Here is a 14300-nt window from a genome sequence, read left to right as displayed (position 1 = left end):
AAACAACACACGCCATAAATCGACGGTGTTGTCCAAGCACAAAAAAAAAAAAAAAAAAAAAAAAGAAATGCCTCGTGTTTTTCCAGCTGTACTGTGCCGGAGACTGGGAAAAACTGTCATGTTTTCCATGTTAGTTCAGCTAAGCGCTGATAACGAAACTTTAAATGAAGCTATAATAGAATTTCCAGTTAATTGTGGGTTTCAGAAGGAAGTGTGCATAATACTTAAATTGCGCGAAGAACGAGCTAGCCAGCAGCTATTTAAACGATAATAGCCTTAGTTTTTATTGAATAGAATAGAATACTCTAGGATTCGTTGGGTATATCATTAACATGTTTTCCATTCGCTTGAACTAAGAATTGTAAGCTCTAAGCTCGCTTTATAGATTCATAAATTAAATATTAAGGCATATATGGATTATGTTTCTATTTGATTTCAATTTGAAACGAAATTTTTATGCACATATCATATAATATAAATGATCTTGTATCCCAGACAAACGCCTTACCAGATCCGCAGCATTTAGTTGCCTCAGCCAGCCAATCATAATGCCGTATCCTAAGCATAATGCCCCAGCTCCATTTAGGTGTCAGTTATCAAAATAGCTGTCGTTGATTAGATGTCAAACATAGCTGGAATACCATTATAATTGCAATATGCTTTACCATTAAATATTTATGCATGGAGCACACCAATTTATCTGTGGCTGTGACTAAATCCTTTGCCAATTTAAGAGGCCCATCAATTGCTTTGTCAAATGTGAACCGCAAGCTAAAAACCACTTTTCAGTCTTCAATCCGCGCCCGGTTATCAAAAGCAATTTTCGACTCTGCTCGCGCTGTAGCGGTTGAGGAGTGGGAAGTGGGGATTGGTCAGCGGAGACAGGCAAAAGTCGTCGCCCGATCCAGCTACCCATATAGCCCGCAGCTGATAAAACTCAATACTTTTGTGTGTTTATGGCCAATCAGAAATCATGCCCAGGCCCACCTCAATATATATAGTATGCACGTATATGTATATATATATATATATGCATAAGCAGCAGCTTCTGTCGCACATATGCTCCCCTCTCTCCCATTCATCTCATCATTCAATACACTGCCCCACCGAGCGCAACGCCCCCCTTTCATGGGGCAGTGAAAACGAGTGTCATTTTTAGCCAATTTCGCTGCGTTGCGTTTGCGTGGCATGAAAACTCAATGGAGTGGACACGAGCCCATGGACCAGACCAGACCAGGCCGGGCCAGGCCAGGCAGGCGAAGACCAGACCTGGCCGGGGAGTGTGGAAAAAAAAAGTGCGAACGCGTTAACTACATGGCGTCGCCAATCTTAGCTGGAAAACGTACGACAAGACAAGACAAGCCAATTGCAGGCCGTGCCTCAAGATGGAGTTAGGAGCAGGAGACGCTGCCCATTCGGTGGCTAGAGCGCCGAGGAGTGCACAGTAGCGCCTGCGGGCCAATAAGTGTGTGAAATAAACAATGTGCACACGTAGCTCTCTTGCCGCCGTCCAATGCTGCTGCTTCGTGTTGCTCGTACATTTTTGTGCTCAACCAGACGCAGCAGCAGCAACACCAATAACACCAACAACAACAACAACAACAACAACCACAAGAGTGAACACTGAAACGTGTATAAAAAAATGAAGAAAAATAAATAAATAAATTGCAACATTGGCAGCATATTTTTACACTTTGGCTTGCACCAAAAACCCACGGCCCTGGCACTGTCCCTGGCTTAGTCTGAAGACAACGCCAAACGCACTTTTTGATATAAATAATACTCCGATTGGGTATAATATGTTTTTAATGCATTTTGTCACGTTTAAGCACAATTAATTGAGACTGCAATTTATTATTATGTTATATGTTAGTCGCGGAATTAACAAGCTTCATCAAAATAATCAATCAAAGTTGGTTTGATGTTGGAAGCTAATCATGCTTATGTTATAAAAAATTAATAACTTTCAATTGAGAGATGGCTGCTTATTCTGATGTTGATGTATATTTTCATAAATAAATAACTCATTGTCATGTCTTGCATGGTAGGGACTAGGAAGGAACTAGGATGCATAAATGTTTGAGCTGTTTAGCTTATATACAAAGGAAAATTAATGAAACTGTCCCATTTTGTTTTCAGACATGTTTGCCTTTAACACTTAAATAAAAGTGATTCCAAGAAAATTAAAAAAAAAAAAAATAACAAACGTAATAAATATAAAAACAAAGTCTTGAAAAAGAGGTTACATTTAATATGCCCTTGTTTTAGAGTATATTTAATTCGATCAATTTAAAGACCTTGCTTTGCTGGTATTTTATTTTAACTCGAACGTTTAAGTGGCTCGGCATGCCTAGGCGACGTGTCCAGCCGCAACTTCAGCTGGAGCTTCGCACCCGATCCGCGAGCCCTAGCCCAAACCCAAACCCAATTCCGATTCCGAACCCTACCTGTCAGCGCTATGGCGTCAACGTTACGCAGCGCAACTGAGTCCGGAGTCGGAGATCTGAAGGTCTGAGGCCAGTTGGCTTTTTTATTAGTCAATGCTGTTACTGTTGTTGTTGTTTTTGTTTTTCGTCAGTATCCTTTTGCCGTGTGTCTCATCAGGCGCTGCCCTTTTGCTGATTAAAACTGCGAAATCCAATTTATTTCAAAATTTATTGTGTCTCACACGCGCAGAGACGTACAGGAATTGAAAAATATCAATAAAGGCATATGAATTGTTACCCAATAATAAATCAAGTGCTCTGGCACCACACGGCCACAACGTCCTCGCAAACAAATATGCCTTTTATTGTTTATATAAAAAATAACCCGACTCTGGCATTTTTCGCGCCGGACAACGTGCAATATTTCAATGCGAAAATCACCGAAAATCGTTGCGAATGTTGGTTTTATTTTTTTTTTTTTGCTTTGCGCTTCTCCACTTTGCTTCACTTTGGTCTGAAGTCTTTGGCAACGATCCCGAACATCATTTCATTTCAATGAGGACGGCAATTTTCTAAGAACGAAGCGCATACCAAGGAATCAGAGAGGCAGCAAGCGAGCAGCAGGAGGGGCAACCACGCCGGCAATGGGCAAATGGCAGCTTTGGTGTTTCAGAAATATGTGCAAACAATTACGAAGCATTTGCCAGAAAGACGGCATCGGGACTTGGAACTCGGGACTGGGCACTGGGATGGAGATCACCGCTCGCTTGTCTGTATCACTGATATTTCGTCAATTAGAATGTACCAACGAGCTGTGAATGTGCGAAGATACATTTTTGGGAGCCTGGAAGACCCTGAAACCATCAGCGGCAGCTCAAATTAATATCTGTGCGATAACTCAAAGTCCGACCGTACAACAGACCCCATGCAGAAGAAGCCGAAGCCGCCGAAGAGCTCTCTTCCCAGCGCCGTTTTGTATTTCGATTTTTTTTTTTTTTTTCTTTCTGTTTTTGTTTTGCAAATTTTCGAACTCCACGTTCCAACATCCTGTTTCGTGCCGTTCATCTTGTCTTTTCAATTGTGGGGCTGTCTCTGTGGTTGTTGTTGTTGTTGTTGGTGTTGTTGTTGTTGCAGGCAGCTAGTTAAGCAGTTAAGCAGTTTCGCGTAAACGTTTTTCCAATATGATTTTGCAGTCGCTGTAGCTGCTGCTGTTGTTGTTGTTGTTGTTGTTGTTGCTGCTGCGCCTGTGTGTTTAGGCTGTCTTCAGGGTTGTTATTTTAAAATTAGCACTTTGATTTAAGTTGTCTACACTCTTGGCGGCCTGTCTCTCTAGTTAGTTGCCCAGTTCCACACAGGCAGCTGCAGCAGCTAAGGTGTTGAGCAGCTGAGTGAAGGGACAAGCGGATAGAGGAGAAGCGGGGGAGGCAACGTGGAGCGGAGGCGGCTGGCAGTGCTGCCAGCTAGCAAGTATGTTGTTGATGCCTGATTGCTGAGCCGCAGCGAAAGGTTGAAGGTTAGAGCAGATAAACTGTTTGATGTTGTTGCTGTTGTTGTTGTTGTTATTGTTGTTGTTGTTGTTGCACCAAAATCCTATTATCTACATATCATATGAACGATGATAGGCGGCAGCTTGTTCGAGCTATGAGAAATATCCAAAAAGTCAGTTGGGAAATTTTCTTCAACTGTCATTTTCTATTTCCTGGTACGTCAGTCAAGTTCCCAATGCTGTTAGCAGCATAAATAGTTTTAATTTTTTTTTTATTTTTAACTAAAGATTTCATTTATTTACCGTTTATCGAAGCTTTAATCATAATTTTTTTGTATGTACAATTAACAGTCGAAGTTTCTGTCTGCCTGGCCGTTTCCATACAAAACAGAGGCTCAGTTTTTCATAATTCGTGATTAACCACAGCATAGATTGCATTTCTTTTAAAGGCTTCATTCATATATGTCAGCATCGGCTGTATTTGAATACTATTTACTTACTATATACTAAACTATATTACTGATGAATACACTGTGTTTCATTTTTAAATATATGTCTTGATCTTGGGACTAAAATTTCCAACATGCTTTTAAAATTTGATTTGCATAGTCCTATGGGTCTCGGGTTAGTAGGGCGGATTTCGTATTGCCTGATTTATAAAGGTTTTAGAGAAAATGAGGGGTGTTCCCCTTATAGGAGTGTCCGTTAAGAGAGTTTTCAATGTTTATGTATATGCATTAAAATAAAGTTAGGCAAAAAATATTCTTTTTGCTTTTGTGGAATTTTTTCTATTACAAAACACCTTAAAAGATCCGTTGTTGACCAATCCATCAGGTGGAATTTAGTTGCTAAATTTCCTCACACACTTTTTTCTTGTACTGTTGCTCGAAAGAAATTCATTAGGCCGAGCTTGCCGTCAGGAAAATCAGTTGGATGACTGATAAGTAAACGATAAATCGGCGTTAACTTTCACGTATTTAACTTTGTGGCCTGTTTAGCAATCAACGTGCTTATCTGCGTCTGGTCGTAATCAATCATCAAGAGTTGCTTATCAGATGCGCGGCAAGCGACAGGGGCAAGGGGCATGCAGCAAGCTGCATGCTGCATGCTGCTGTTTTTAACGGCCTCCGCAGCATCCCAATGTCAACACGTAGCAGCTTCCGGTTAGCTGGGCTGCCGGCTCTTAACTCAAGCGCTTATCACTGGCACAAGCACACGCGCACACTTGGTGTTAATTAAAGTCAGCTTATGAATAAATTGTGTGAATGCCATAAACAGCATTCGCCCGACAGCAGCACACACACATCTCAATACTAATCAGACCGCGGGCGCCCAAAGTTTATACATTTATAATGCGCATTGCGGCCGGAAGGAAGCGCAACACGTAAACGTGTTAATATGGACAGCACAATCTATTAATTTGTCAACAATAAAATGAGACCAACAGACCGAACGACAGACGAGACATCAACATCAACATCGGCATCAACATCGACAGCGGCATCAACGAGACGCGTCAATGAGAGCAACAGCAGCAGCAGCTGCTGCAGCTGGAGGTGGAGCCGCCGCTGCAGTTGGAGGCCGGGTAACCGGCGCGATAACGAAGCTAACCAGCAGCCGGCGAACGTCTCCAGTTGCCCAGCCAGACGCACGGAGCGGCAACTTTGGCCAGCTTCGCCGCTTGGCTGCTTAGCCTGGTTGACTGGTTCGCTGCTTGTCAGCACAGCAGGTACGAAATTAATATGCGAGCAACAATTAAGATAAGCGCGCAAAGTTGTGAAGTTGCTGCTGGGTTGGGGCCACAGTCGGTGGCCAGTGGAGCCAATGACTAAACCCAGCCGACTTTTATTTTTTTTTTCTTCTTACTTTTGGTGACGTTGCGATCGACCGACCGACCGACCGACCAAACGACCAATCGACCGACTCTGATGGCACCTCCATGGACCAGACACTGCGACTGCGACTGCGTCTGCGTCTGCGGTAGCCCCTAAAAACATTATCCATTAACCGTTGTCTTTGCGGTTGTCGTTCTCATTGTTGTTGTTGTTGCTGTTGCTGTTGTCGCCGTTGCAAGGTGGCCTTGATGACAAACGGCGGCATGTTTTTTAAACGATAATAATATGCATTCCATATACATACATGTATATACATATATTTTTTTATGGGGACGCCTTGCATAATAATATTAATTGCAAGTTGATTGCACATTTTTATTGGCAATTTTTATAAATGTTTCGCATTTTTGGTCAACGTATTAAAATCGTTTTTTTATAAATTAACGATCGTGTAAGCATCATCTAGACATTATTTAATTCATATTAATCCAGCATTTAAAAAATTGAAATGGTATGCTTAAATATTGCCCTACTATGCGATTCTCATAAATTCAAGTAAGACTTCCTAAGTTTCTTGCCAGCATAATGTAGTAAAGTGTTATAGATTATACCAATTCTCGTTCTTTCGCCTGCTTTTGTCTTTGAATCAGTAAAATCGCATCACTTGTTCATCAGAGATGTCTCTAACTCTTTGTGCTGTTTTATTACATCTGTTCTTTAATAATTTCAAATGTATGCCATATACAAATATAAATCAATCACTCAAAAATTCAGTTTGCATGCAATTAGTTGCAGGCAATAAAAATTATTTTGTCATAATGCTGGCAATTCTCCAAAAACTGGTTTCGCATAACACGAGAACGTGAGAAATTTCGTTTAATTTTGTAAACCGTACATTTTTTTCGCTTCACTTTTCAATGTGATTTTCAGGTATTTTGTCATAAAACACCTGACAGCCGAGCGTAATTTGAGCGCTTTTATGAGGCTGCTATGCGGTTGACAATCTGCTGATAAATTGATAAACGATTTCTCAAATTGATGCATTTCTCACTTCGTCAGACCCGCTCTCGCTGTTAATGCCCGACCCGCTCCCGCGCTCAGAGTTGTTGATGCGGGGCTGGGGCGGTTACTTTTAGCAATTTGACAACTTATTTGAGGCGCGTCAATTACCGCTACCCACATATGCTGACAGTTGCAATTAAAAACTAAAAAGTTGTGGCACAAACCAAGGCAGCAATTGCAGCAGCAGCACAACAACATCAACTGCAGCAACAACAACAACAACAACTCGTTGGCTTGTTAATAGACATGTAAACTGCAATTAAAACACGCGGAGCAACCAAAATATTTTGAGTGCTGCCTTGTTGTTGTTGTTGTTGTCTATTTTTCTTCTTCTTAATTAAAATATTTAAGCACGCAAATAGTAGGCCTGGCAGTTGGCTAGTTTACAACCAGTTGGCCAGTTAGCCAGTTATCCAGCAGTTGGCCAAAGGCTGCGCGGTTTGGTAACCCGAGTCGGTAACTCAACTGGGCGTGCCCGGCGCTGCTGCGGCTTTAATCAAAGTTGGTTTATTTTTTTTTTTGCCAGCGGGGAATCAATCATTTGAAATTTAAACGTCATCGTGCGTCAGAAAACTCATAAGACAAAAACCGCGGCAACAGCAGCAACAACAACATGCTAGGCAGTTCCAAGTCGAAATCCTACTTGAAGACCCGTTGTGAATGCGAATGTGGCGTGTCCGAGTTTTTAGCGCGGCCAGCCCCAAACGACGAGGCGATGCCCGGCGATCCCCGACGATCCCCTCCTCCACCCGCCTGCCAACTTTGCGCACAACCAACGCAATCCCACAAAACATTTTTCTTTTGGCTGTTGCTGCTTTTGTTGTTATTGTTGTTGTAGTTGTTGTAGTTGTTGTAGTTGTTGTCTTAAATGAAATCCACGCAAAATTAATGCGTGTGGCCAACGCCATCAGCAGCGCCCCCCAGCTTATCACTGTCAGGCATCTTAACTGGAGCTCCAAACTCGTGAGTTCATCCAAAAGTGAACCAAAATGAAAAAAAAATATATAAACATAAACTGGAACTGGAACTGAAATTGTATCCGTAAACTGGAACTGGACCTTGCGCCGAACTTAAAATGCCGCCTAATGACAGAGACGATGTTTTAGTTAATTTATTTGCCAAATATCTATATAAATTTTATTAGTTTAGTGTTTTCGTAGTTAAAATTTATGCGACTGTCGCCCACTGCCGCCCGCCTTTGTATCTCTTTGTGGTCATTTTGTTCATGTTGGATTTGAATAGATTTTTAATAAGTGATAAACATTTGGAAACGACAATTTTAAAGTCGATTAATTAATTAAATGCCAATTGAAATCGCCAACGAGAATGACAACAATCAGCTATAAAATACAAAATTGATTGATTTTCGGGCTGTTTTATTTTATTTTTATTTTGTGCAAACCTAATGAGAACATTTTGTAAATTGGATTCTATATTGGAAATTATTTACGGCCTGTTGTCGCCAATGTGTTTAATGTGTCTCTGCTATCAAAGTTACAATCAAAGCCCGAACTAACGAGAAAATATAAACTCCGTTTTAAGTTACGAAATTAAAAACAGCAAAAGTGCATAAATTATGACAGACAAATCAATCTAGAAACAAACCTTAGCGAAATATATAAATCTAACAAGAAAATAAGCTTTGTATTCGGAAACATCAAAACTAAGAATTTCTTTTTTTTTATAGCCTAGTTTTTTGTTTGTGCAAAAATAAGTCAGCTCCTAATTAATTTAAAGTCGTCGTTTTATACAAATACCATATAAAATAATTCTTATAAAATTAAATATTCAAAAATGCCTGAATTTTTAACAAGCAGCATCTGTTTGCATGAATTATAGAATCGTTTAAATATTGATTGATTAAAAATGTTGGGAGATCAAAGTCCAAATTTTAGAAAATATTTGAATAATTGGGCAGTTTGCGTGCAATAGCAAATAGCCTAATATCAGAGGAAAGAGCTAAGTGCGTTACGTATTACGTAATGCGTATGTGTAATACGTCGACTAACACGTCATATGCATTGCATGATTAGGGAACATTATGAATTTCTATCTCACGCCCCGTTAATCCACCCGTGAAACGATTTAAGTTCAATACTTGAACTCTTTTTAATTGATCTTGATTAATCGCACACCAGGCTCCATAACAACTCCATGCCACACACACAGACACGCAGGCAACCATTAATTACAGTTTAATTGCCAAAAAAAAAACATGTGAAAAATAAACCAATAGTTAAAGAATGAGAGAGAGAGAGGGAGAGAGAAAATAACGTTAATAGTTTTGTCTTATCAGCATAAACTTTTTCTCCTAATTTCATTAGTTTAATGGCAAACGAAAACTGAGGGCAAGCCCCTAGAAAAACTAAAAACAAATATATAAAAACCAACAAAACCAAACAAACGAGCTACCAAGCTACGCAAAACGTGCAAGCGGAAGAAACAAAAAATTGTTAACAATTGTGAGAATAAATTGCTAAATAATTAAGTGGATCAACGGCCTGGCCTGGGCACAGACCCAGACCGAGGCACAGGCCCAGGCCCAGACTCCAGCTCCAATCCAGCTCCGGCTCCCGTTTCGACTCGGACTCCGACTTCAAGAGACAGACTCAAATTGCATATGATTAATTAAAGGAAATAAAAAGCTGACGACGCGAATGAGTAGCAGAAAAATAAGAAACGGGCCAAATGAACAAACGAACAACGAAATCTTTTTTTCTTTAATTAATATTGAAGTGAAGTGAATTTACAGTAGCGGCATTCAGAAGACCAAAGAACCCAAAAAACAAAGACAGGAGGCGTTTTTCAACTCATTAACGTTCAAACGAATTCATTTACATATCGCATAGCTCTCTAGTCTCGGCTAGGCACCGGGCCCTCTCAGCATTACCTGGCCCCAAATTAATATTCCATGGCCAAACATATTTAGTTTTTTCTTGCCGTAATTCGGAAAATTTGAAACGCTTAAGAAACGAGCTGAGAAATGGTCTCACACACAATTTGAATGCACACTGTCCAACTTTTTTTCTCTATTTTTTTTTTTTGTCTAAATGATTTTTATTAACGTTTTGCGTCAGGTACTCGGTGGTGGGGGACAGGGCAGGGTAGCCGAACACAACATACAACTCACACGCATGCCCACATTTCCATTTGCTGTGTCACTGAGTGAGAGACAGAGACGCCGGCGCATAGTTTGCGCCCCGATCCGATCCGTTCCGTTCCGATCCGATCCGACCCGATCCGAAGCCAAGTTAAAAACAACCTCACCGAACCGGGCGTCAACTGCATGCCATGCGTAAATGCCAAGCGACCCTCGGCTTTTGGCTGTTGGCTCTCGGCCCGCCTCTTATCTTCTGGTATTCATCTTGAAAATTGTTTCTAGTTGAAGTTTGCCTTTAATTGTTAGGCGCAAACAGCCGACCGACTAAATTAAATTTATACAGCCTGTCCCGTGTTCTTTGGTTCCATGTGGTTGCGTGTCTTGCGTTGTGGTCCAAAAACTAACCCCTGTCCTCATCGTCATCATTGCCATCGTCATCGTCATCATCATCATCATCATGATCATTATTGCCGTCACATGTCGCCCATTGAGCATGTGCAGCCTTTCAGGTTACAATTCGGACAACCGACAGCCGGACAGGCGACCAGCAGGTCAATAAATTCCTCAAAGTGAATTATTATAACATTTTTATTAAAGCCTAGTTCATTTCTATCTCACATAATTAGCATATTTATAGGGGTATCTAGGGGTTGTGCGTGGGTAGGGGGCTGGTTGCAGCAACTGTCCAATTTTTCACTCAACTGTCCACATTAGCGCATATCATGCACACGAGAAAATTTATTAATTTGTTCAATTCCACTGACAAATGATAAAAAGCTCGAAAATTAATGAATATATCTGAAAAGGTGTCTTTTTATTTAGAACAACGCGGGGTGTACGACCCACTGAGCGGGGGGTAGCAAATCAACAGCTATGCATAAATTTGCATTAACCGTATAAACAGTTGAGTTAGGCTTTGGGTAATATGCGGCTCGTTAATATTAAGTAGAAAGGTGCATAGATAAACATGCCGAAATGCATTACCTGATAATGTTGTAGGCTTTTCGTATAATTGAAGAGTGTGACAGGTGTACTGTACTCTTTGTATAGTCTTTTATCTTTCTGCTGCCGTTAATATAATATAATAATATAATATATAATAATATAATATCATTGGATTCCATATGTTTATGAATAAGCGATTGCCTTTCATTTTATGCAATTTCAGCATTAATTTCCTCACAGTTATTCTCATTTTAAGAACCTTGGATATTAATATAAACTATTCCCCCAAATTTTAATTTTTCGAAAATTCATTACTTTATTAAGTTTCATATTTATAATAGTTTTAAAAGTTTTCATTACAAGTGCCTTGTACTTCACAACTGTCTTATGCAAAGATCTATAAAAAATCAGCAGTCTGTTGTGAGCACATGTTTCATTAATGTTTAAAGATCCATTCCAATCGATCCGTAGACACGTTTTCTAACACTATAAATTACCATATCAAATGAAGTTTATGTGTGTAAGCCATATCCATTCATTGCTTTGTAGCATTGTTTCTCACAGATCGCTTTGTACTACATGGTAAGACCTTTTGGCCATTGTTCAAGGCCCCCCAAAAAAAGAGCGCCATTTAAGCCGTTTGTTGTAGTTCCAATCGCTCTTGTTGTTGGTCTTTTCACAGCTCAACACAAAAGCGCACAACGCAAGACGCTGCAATGTCTCCAGCCGTGAGGACACGATTGACTGGAAATATGTTGCCCAAAGTTATCTTTTGAAAAGTTTCATTAGCGTTTTGAATGTGTACACCTGATTTTTTCGGATAGCCCATTACATGGGCACAATGGAACCCACAGGAGGTGCGCGCAACTATTTTGAATAATACCGAGTCAAAGTCGAGTCAAAGTCAGCTAATGCAGCCGAACAACAATGGGCCGGGTCAAGTAAAAAATGTTCGGTTCGAATTGTAAGACGGATGTGCGTGCATTTTAGGGTTCATTGCGTTCAGCACACCGCACAAGTTGTTCACATTCACATGACTCGGCAGATGAAGCGCACTCAGAAACAAAAAAACACAAAAAATGCAAGACAATTAAACAAATTAACAAAACACAACGGCTACATAAAATAAAAAAAAATGCCTGGCTTGCAGCAATTTTACACATGAGAAAATCGAAGAGCATCGAAAGCCATTAGCCATTAGCCATTAGAGCCCGCTAACCGGGCTCGTAACTGCGCGGGTGTAGCCCAACTGTCAGCTGTTTGTTACTAGAAACTTTCCGGTGCCAGTTAATTAAGTTTCGAATTTTACTTTCCAATGGGCCATAATGTTAAACTCCAGCCAACACGGCGAGAACCCTTTCGGGTCACATGTGCGCACTAGAAGCCAAACTCGTCTCCCAGACAAGTTGCAAGAGCCGCATCTAATTTCATGGCTGTTAGCGAAAGGGCCATGGCCAAAAGGTCGCGCAAGATGCACACAGCACGCATTTAATATGCACGTTAGTTGAATGAGAAAAGACCGAATTTTATTATTGACAACGCAAGGGACAACAACAAGTAGAATAATCAAAATGGTCAGAACAAGTAGTAATATCTGTCGACTAATGTACACCCACCTCTGAATGCTCTTTCAAACCAAGCAACACGAATTTCAACAGTAAAATAAAGATAAATGGGCGATAAACTGCTGATTGGAACGTTATGTATTTATTTATTTATTTATTTATTATACTGCTCTTACTAAATCTTGCTCGACACTAATTTTTTCAGTGATGTCTTCCTCCATCTAATATAAGCCAATAAAAAACTATTGCGCGCATATTTGAGTTTTTGGGTAAGTGCATATTAAAATACATATTTATATTAAAAAAGAATGTGCGTCAGACTTGGGCACATATACCAAAAAAGCTTAAGCTCTGATTGGAGATAACAAATAGAATAAGAAGCTCTTAGCATATATATATGTCGGAACAGAGAAATCACTTTCTTTGCAATTAGGCATACTGGCAGTACAGCAAGTCCCGAGTGTCGTTATAGTCACAAAATAATTATATTTTTTAGGAGCGAGCACGTCTGTTCTCTATGACTTCCACTTTTAGAATGAATAATTTTCATCGTCCTCGAGCATACTACTCATGCTCTTGTCATTCTATATTCTTCTCTGACTTTTAGTACTGTTAGTGAACATTCAACACTATAGCAAACTGGACGTTATACAACACACTCGGGCCATGCTCGGCAGAGACTATCTTTTTTGTCTCACACCATGCTTTCAGTAGCAACCCTAATACAAGTAGGACAGTTATGTTAAATAGCAGTACCTTCTGTCAAATTCTCTGATTCTTACTAACACTTAATCGTTAGCATTCAAAATAATATTCACAATAATTTATTGGATACACGACATATATATTTATTTATTGATTGTCTCTGTGAGCTAAAACAAAGCTAACCAAAGGTCGTCGGTACTCGCTACACTCTAAAGCATCCGCACATCTACTTACAGAGAACGCAGCCAAAGTTCAGGCAGCAAATAGCGTCAAAGAAGAGTCATAAAAACGTTTAATGATGTCACAAACGCAATAAAAATGCAATAAAATGTCAAAATTATTGAATTTACGATACGAAACAAGTTCAAAATAACAATAACAACAGAACGGCCAACAATGCGAACAGCAACAACAACATAAAAATGTCAGTCGGCTCGCAGACGCAGAGACAATTTCGGGAACACCTCTGCAACAGACTCCTCAACTCTTTCACCGCCTGGATGGGTTATAACATTATGTTCCATTGTTATTTTTATTCCTTGTTGCTGTTGCCATTGTTGTTGTTGTTGTTGCTGTGCGCTGTAGCGTTGCATGCAATGTGCGTGCTTTGGGGCAAGGTGTCGCACTGCGAACTGCTCTACCATAACCTTTGCTCATTTAAATAAATTTTAGCTTAGTTTATTTTTTTTTTTTTTTTGTTATTTATTTATTTTTTTGTTGGTTGTTTTTATTTTCGGGTTAACATGCGTACATCTTTGTGCACAGAGAGCACCGAACCGATTGATTGTTATCTAAAGTGAAATCAAATTGAGTTTCCATTGCTGACCCGTTGACAAAACCCGCCGCGCCGTGCCCCTCCTCCGGCCGGCAGCGCGGGCCACATGAAAGATGATTCGGGAAATGGTCGGGAAATGGTTCCAGAGCGTCTGCTGCGGGCTATGTGTGTGCTTGAATTTGGTATCATGGTGGGGTTAAGGATCAAAAAGTGTTTGAGTAATGGACTACATGCGTCGCCACATCGATAAGGCTGCCGGGAACCCTGGCAATTAACATATTTATGCCATAGACACGGTGTCTGCAAAGGCGTCCCAGCACAAGAACCAGACCTAAAAGCAAACCCTGCTACAACAGCAGACAGCTTGACTGGCTGGCCGACTGTGCCTTGATTTTGATTCC

General features: G+C 40.3%; 1 long non-coding RNA gene across 1 annotated transcript in view; it reads left to right on the top strand.

Annotated features, from left to right (window-relative positions):
• The window catches only part of LOC116650593 (uncharacterized), a 268500-nt gene extending 254835 nt beyond the window's left edge, over positions 1-13665 (top strand). Inside the window, exons 9-10 of the long non-coding RNA XR_004303596.2 lie at positions 12625-12688; positions 13361-13665. This is a non-coding gene — a long non-coding RNA (uncharacterized lncRNA). The remainder of the gene's footprint in view (positions 1-12624; positions 12689-13360) is intronic.
• The last annotated feature ends 635 nt before the right edge of the window (positions 13666-14300 follow it).

This window comes from Drosophila virilis, chromosome 3 (assembly GCF_030788295.1).
Source record: "Drosophila virilis strain 15010-1051.87 chromosome 3, Dvir_AGI_RSII-ME, whole genome shotgun sequence".
Taxonomy (NCBI): Eukaryota; Metazoa; Arthropoda; class Insecta; order Diptera; family Drosophilidae; genus Drosophila; species Drosophila virilis.
This window is presented reverse-complemented; position numbering and strand designations above follow the sequence as displayed.